Genomic DNA, 7,776 nt, shown 5'->3' with positions numbered 1-7,776 from the left:
ATATTCTCTACAGTTACGCCACCAATGTCCAGGCTTCTTGAAGTGATAACAGATATTAGCAGTTTTGTCAGCCTTAACTGGTATGGCTGCCATAGAGGGACTCAGAGTTGGCCTCTTCAAGGGCACGTTATTCTTGGGATGTTGGAAAGAACGCTTCTTTCCCTTCCGTGTGGTCCTTTCTTTGTGCCAGATGAAGAACCCACGTAAAGAACCGGCTTCTCTTTCTTGATGGTGGACTCAAAGGTAACAAGCATATTTACCAACTCCTCAAGGGTAGGCTCCAGCTTGTTCATGTTCAAATTCACCACAAAAGGATCAAATGAGCTAGGCAGCGACAAGAGCAACACTTCAGTGGTCAAATCCGATGGCAACGTAAGATCCATGCCAACGAGCTTGTCCACAAGCCCAATCATCTTTAGTCCATGCCCATGGATCGAGGCCCCATCTCGCATGCGTAAAGTGATCAGCTCCTTGATGGTAGAATGCATAAGAGGTCGTGTTTGCTCACCAAAGAGATCCTTGAGATGCAAATGAATGTCAGTAGCACTCTTTGCATCCTCACACCGCCTTTGCAGCTCATCATTCATAGAAGCCTGCATATAACACTTGGCTTTCAAGTCATGGTCACACAAATCCTTGTAAGTCTGCAATTCCTCAGGAGTGCAGCTAGTCGGAGCCTCAACAGGGGGAGACTCAGTCAGTGTATATGCTATCATTTCCGAATTCAAGACAATTTTTAGGTTTCTTAGCCAATTGTGGTAATTAGATCCGGTTAAAATGTGTTTGTCGAGTATTGCAGATAACGGGTTGCGAATCGATGAAATTGTCAAATTTTTATTGAAAAGTTAAACAGATAAATGTTAATGACTATATTAAAATATTTAGTAATATGTAAAGTATGGACTTTTACTTCATAAATATTCACTCCCACTGTTTTGACATTTTTCACTACCTTCTAGTGAAAATGGGAAACTCCTTTATTCAGTAGGTACGTAAGGTCCAGTAAGCAAATTATGATCCCGAATAATATTAGCCAATCATAATTGCTAAAAGGTAGTTTTCAATTACATCTACACGCAACCTTTTACGTAAACCTTTGTCTCACGTTTGATTAGATGTAAGGAACATGTATTGTATTATCGAAATCCTATGTTGTTTATCGATAATTCATGCACTTGTCATGTGATTACGTAAATGACGTATATAATTGATTGTGTTTGAATGATGTGCCGGACCATAGTAGAAATGTAATGCCCGAAAATTTTGTTACTGTAATCAGAAATGATTTGTTGATAATTGATTTGATTTTAGACCGAACGGATCGGACTGGAAGAGCCGGAAAAAAATTGGAATTATGTGCGAGGATGAGCCATCGCGCATATACGCGACCCCGCTGGGCGCATATGTGTGAGGTAGGCAGAGAACCTCGCGCATGTGCGCGACCAGGATCCGCGCATATGTGCGAGTATGGCAGAGAGTTGCAAAGAACCTTGCGTATATGCGCCGGGTGAGGGCGCGCATATGCGCGAGCTGCTGTGAAGGATACGCGCCGAGAAATAGTGTCAATTCTTTCATCAAGAAACAAGAAGGAATCAAAAGAAGGCTTCAGAGAATTGCCAGAAATCCTTACGCTATTTATTTTAGGAATTTGAAGTTTGTGCAAGATCCAACCGTCAGAATTTCAATCCGACTTCAGTACTGTGTTCCTATCGACAGAGACTTCAACTGGACGTCAGTTTTATTGATTTATATCGTGATTTGAAAATATGAGATTGAAGGAATTGGATATGATTCATATATGGTGTTCTTGATATAGTAGACATTGTATAATCGAAACCGCACTGAAGAACAGATACCGTATGAAATTGTTATGATTTTTCAGAATGGATTTGATTGAGATTTTATATCAGATTTGTATTGTTATTGATTATGAGGTATTGGTATATACTGATCTGTATTACCGGTACTTTGGAATTATTCTGTTATGCCGTCAGAATTTGATAAGAATGAGATGTCTTGATTTGAATGGTATATTGATACAGTATATTTGATATTATCATTGCCAGATTTATATTGACAGGCATTGAATTCGAGACTTCGACTTCGTCAGATCGACAGAATGAAAGGTATAAATCAATGTTAACCGGGAAATTGGATTGAGTCAGATTTGAATCGAGTTTCCCTAAACCACATACTCGTTTGGTATTGTTTTAATACCTTTGTATTATTTGAATGTGTATGCCTATTCTATTGACTTATAGAATAGCAGATAATAGAAAATAGATTACGAGAACGAGTCATTGGCATAGGTGCCAAGTCTTGGGCAGAGATGCCTAGACAGTGGATGATTGATTTATATCGATGTTTCTTAGAAGTAGATCGACTTCTATTGCTGAGATTCGATATCTGTGCCAACATTCGGGAACCGGGATCCCTAGACTAGACTAGATCAGAGTCGAGTCGGAGATATGAGTTTGAGTTACAATTTTATATCATTTCATGTTTCAGATTGATACATGTTATTGATGATTGTTATGCTTTATTATATTCTTTTATATGATTGCATGTATACATTATTTTTACTGGGATCATATTCTCACCGGAGTTATCCGGCTGTTGTTGTGTTTTGTATGCGTGCATAACAACAGGTGGGATATGATCAGGGTCAAAAAGAGGATGAGAGATCAATATTAGCGTGGAGATTCGGACCCAGAAGTAGAATAGGTTTCGACACTTGATATGTAGTGATTGAACCTTAGTTTTTTATGATGTACTGTTGTAGAATCCTTGTACTTCACTTTTAATGTTTATAGACAATGGATTATTTTATGTTCCGCACTTTTGTATTTTTTTTAAAAAAAATTTAGACCCATTTTATTTAATTGATCTGTTTATTCCTAAAGATGATTAAGAAATGAATTAGTGTCTGGGTCCCCACAGCAGGTGGTATTAGAGAAGTAGGCTCCAGAACTCTAGGTTCCTTATATTGAGATAGAAGCTAGTGAGCGGGGTAGAATGAGTTTTCTTTCCTTGCTTTTGATTGATAGCATGTTTTACTGCTTTGAAATGCATGTTTACCTGCATATCTGATTTGATTGGAAACATGTGTTGTGGAGAGTGAATCAGAACCGATTCTTGATCAGCAGTAAGATGATCGGAGGAGGACTGAAACAGATTTGTTGTATTGGGTTACTAATCCTTTTGATAATCAGATATGCCTCCTCGACGAGTCCCAGAACAGGGCAGTAGTTCAGCTAATCCGATGGATGTGACAGATACACGGATGGAAACGCTACTGAAGATATTTCAGTCGTTCAAACCACCAACCCTGAAAGGAACAGAGACTTCTGTTGACTTTGAGTGTTGGTTAGATGATATATAGATGCTGTTTGATTCGTTGGATTACACAGATGAGCGCCGAGTCAGACTGATTGGGCACCAATTGCATGATGTTGCTAAAAATTGGTGGATCACGACAAAGAGAGCATTGGAGCATCGAGGTACGAATATCACTTGGAATGTTTTTAAGACCGAATTCTATCAGAGATTTTTCCCAGTGTCCTACAGGAAGGACAAGGGGGCAGAATTTGCAAATCTGAGACAGGGTCAGTTAAAAATTGAAGAATATGTAGCCAAGTTCTCTACTTTGCTGCGATTTGCTCCGCATGTTGCCGAGAATGATAAAGCTGTGGCTGATCAGTTCATCAATGAATTGAATCCCAAGATTTTTACACTGGTGAACACAAGGCAACCAAATAACTTTGTTGATGCCCTGAACAGAGCCAAAGGAGCAGAAGCGGGTCTGATGAGACAAAAAGGAGCTTCCTATGTTCCTCCAGCACCGAGACCACAACAACCACCTCCCAGATTTGAGGGTGGCAGCAGCAATGGTGGAAAGAAAGATTATCTGAAAGACAGAGGAAAACAGTTTAAGAAGTCTGGCAGCAGTTCTTCTAGCTCCAGTGGTTCTCGACAGAGCCAGAGTTATACCGAGGCTTATTGCAAAACTTGCGGAGGGAGACATCCGACTGAGCAATGCCAGGGAGTGAGTGGTGGTTGCCGTATTTGCAGACAGCAGGGACATTTTGCCAGAGTATGTCCACAGAGAAGTTCCCAGGGATCCCAGGGAGCAGAATCAGCTGGATCAGAGGCTTAGACTGATAGAAGATCATCAGCTGTTCATTCATTCCAGCCACCACCGACTACTACTCCGTCACAGCAGAGGCCAGGAAGAAGCCAGACAGTTAGCCAGCCTCCTAGACAGCAGGCCAACGTATTTGCTTTGACGGAGGACCAGGCTCAGGAAGCACCAGATGATGTCGTTGCAGGTAAACTATTCTTATGTGGTTATCCTGCTTACGTATTGATTGATACGGGTGCTTCACACACATTTATTTTTGAGCGATTTGCTTTGATGCATGATTTCCCTGTTGAGTCATTATCTGCTGTAGTATCTGTCTCTTCTCCTTTGGGGACATGTTTGATTTCAGTGAAATCTGTGAAACATTGTATGCTACAGTATGACGGGCATAAAATTGATTTGGATTGTATCATACTTTGGTTATATGATTTTGATTGTATTTTCGGTATTGATATGCTGACCAAGTATAGAGCTACCATTGATTGTTTCCATAAGATTGTGAGATTCAGACCTGAGATGGCTGAAGAGTTGAAATTTTACGGGAAGGGTTCTAGATCTAGAATTTATTTGATATCTGCTATGTCTATGACTCGATTATTGCAGAAAGGAGCATAGGGATTCCTTGTATATTCAGTTGACGTACTGAAATGGAGTCCATCATTGGCGGACCTGCCAGTGGTGTGTGAGTTCGCTGATGTCTTCCCAGATGAGATTCCGGGATTGCCTCCAATTAGAGAGATAGACTTCAGCATCGAATTGGTACCAGGTACAATTCCGATTTCTAGAGCTCCGTACAGAATGGCACCGATCGAATTGAAAGAGTTGAAAGAACAGTTAGAAGATTTACTGGCCAAGGGGTACATGAGACCGAGTGTCTCTCCTTGGGGTGCTCCAGTACTGTTTGTAAGAAAGAATGACGGTTCAATGAGACTCTGCATTGACTACCAGCAACTGAAGAAGGCTACGGTAAAGAACAAATATCCATTGCATCGTATAGATGATTTGTTTGACCAGTTGCAGGGTTCTTCGGTTTATTCCAAGATCGATTTGAGATCTGGATATCATCAGTTGAGAGTCAGAGATTCTGATATATCGAAGAAAATGTTCAGAACAAGGTATGGACATTATGAGTTTATTGGCATGCCGTTCGGTTTGACGAATGCTCCAGCTGTATTTATGGGTCTGATGAACCGTGTGTTTCAGAAATATCTCGATGATTTCGTGATTATTTTCATTGATGATATTTTGATATATTTGAAGAATATGATTGATCATGCTGAGCGTGGCACAACCAGCACTCGGGGGCAGAACGTCTCGCGCTAGGGCGTGAGATGTTACCGCCCGAGCGCGGTACAAATGATAGTCGTGGGACATAACGTCTCGCGCTCGGGCGCAAGATGTTCTTCTTCATTTTCTTCATTTCCTTCAATACAACTTCGAGAATATTGAGAGAAACTATATTTCTATCGTCAGAATCTACCTCGAAACGTTATCACTACGCGAAACAAATTATAGATTTGGAATCCACGCGTCGAGAGCTTTATTGTGAGGTAAGTTTGTTCTAGTTTCAGCACCTTTATTTATCGAAGTGTTGGAATATAATGTATTTGAAGTCGAACATCATATATGTAGTGGGATAACCGACAAAAAACTAACTTTTGAAGTTGGAATTGAATTATGTTATGATTTTCATTTGATGGGAATTTTCAAAGTTTCAAAAGATATTTGGAACTTATATTGTTGATTTTGAATGATGTTATTGATTGAAATGAATATATTATTGATGTAGATAGATTTTTATACTGATATCTTCAAGCTACATCAACTGGAACGAAGAGTTGAGGTATATTGCGACCGAGTAACATATGACATGTATCTATATCATATGATATATTTTTGATTAATGTGATTGAGAATACATGTCTATATGCCTTATTTGTTGAGTTGATGTGGCATACATAACATACACGCTGAGCTATGATTCTTGGATACCTTGATATGATTGGATATTATTCTGGGGTTTCTGAACACGATGCTATGTTTGGCATTATGTGGTCCTTAAAGAATAGTCATAAGTGGCCCCGATGATTGATTGAGATTTAGGATTTGATGGTGCTTTGTCGACGCTATCGTATGAGTATTCCTGATTGAGGCTGATGTACCAGCTCTAACATTGATTTGATAGCGATTCGTTGATTCTGACATGTGCTCAGTGGATGGGCATTTGACCTGATACCTCCACGACATACATGTATTGCATATCATATATCATTGTTTAGATACTTGTGGTAGATATTGTGGTTGTTTCAGACTGAGCTTTGCTCACCCCAGATGGAGCTGTTGTTGTCTTTGTATGTGGACAATGACAGGTACTCCATGATATCAGGAGACCAGAGAGGGTGCTTCTGGAGGGAGTCACAGTTTGAGCTGAAGTTTTATATTTTGTTTCTCAGTGTTTATATGTATCTATATACCGGAGCATGTCTTGATGATATGAGTTGTTTGTATGTGGTTTGTTTTGATTATGTGTGGGCATGTTTTATGAAAATGAGATGAATTACTATTTTTAATATTCAAATAAGATATTTTTGGCTCATTGTAAAGAAAATTTTAACTCGTTTTCCTCTGTAATTAATTAATCCTAATCAAATGACATTGTAATAATGATTAGGAGTTAAGGGCCCCACACAGCATGGTATCAGAGAATAGCTGGGAATGCTCGATTGAGTCTTGTGTACACTTGAATAGGCACAAATGAATTGTGTGTTTGTGTTTGATTTATTTGTATTACTTACTCCTACTTGACTTAGTTTGAGTAAGTCATTGATGAGATGAGTGATATGATCTGATGATGAATATTGTTGAATATTCCAAGCCTCAGAGAATGAAGCTTGCTTTGTATTAGCTAAAGGACCAAGCAAAATCTTGGTGGAAAGCCGCTGAGATTGGACTGAATGAGGCCGGGATTGAAGTCACATGGGATGTCTTCAAGTCCTAGTTTTTGGAGCAGTATTCTCCTCCTTCGTATTATATTTCTCAAGAGAATGAATTTAATAGTCTACAACAGGGAACGATGACTGTTGCAGAATATGCTTCGAAGTTTTTTTACATTTTTGAAATATTCACCTCACGTAGCGGCAAATGAAAAAGCGAAATATAACAGGTTTGTGAATGAATTGCATCCTGCTATATATACTTTTGTCATTTCAGGATTGCCTACGAGCTATGCAGAGGTAGTCGAAAGAGCCAAGGCTGCCGAAGCTGGACTAAGGCGAGGAGGTCCTCAATACACTCCTTCACCTCCAGTTTCAGCTCAGCAACCTACTTTACGTCCAAGAGGTAAGAAGTTCAAGAAGACTGGTTCTGCTTCTTCATCTTCTTCGAGTTCGAGTGGATCCCAGCGATGGAGTCCTGTGATTGCTCCTTATTGTAGTCATTGTGGAGGAAAACATACTATCTAACAGTGTCGAGGTATGTTTGGTACTTGTTATCAGTGTGGACAGGAAGGACATTTCTCTCGAGTATATCCGAATAGGGGTACGACTTATTCCCAACCCCAGAAAGGATTTCTAGGTGGCCCTAGTACGATGAGACCTGCTATTCATGTTCCCTCTTTTCAGCAGTCAAATGCTCCA

This window comes from Primulina eburnea, chromosome 7 (genome assembly GCF_022965805.1).
Source record: "Primulina eburnea isolate SZY01 chromosome 7, ASM2296580v1, whole genome shotgun sequence".
Classification (NCBI taxonomy): Eukaryota; Viridiplantae; Streptophyta; class Magnoliopsida; order Lamiales; family Gesneriaceae; genus Primulina; species Primulina eburnea.
This window is presented reverse-complemented; position numbering follows the sequence as displayed.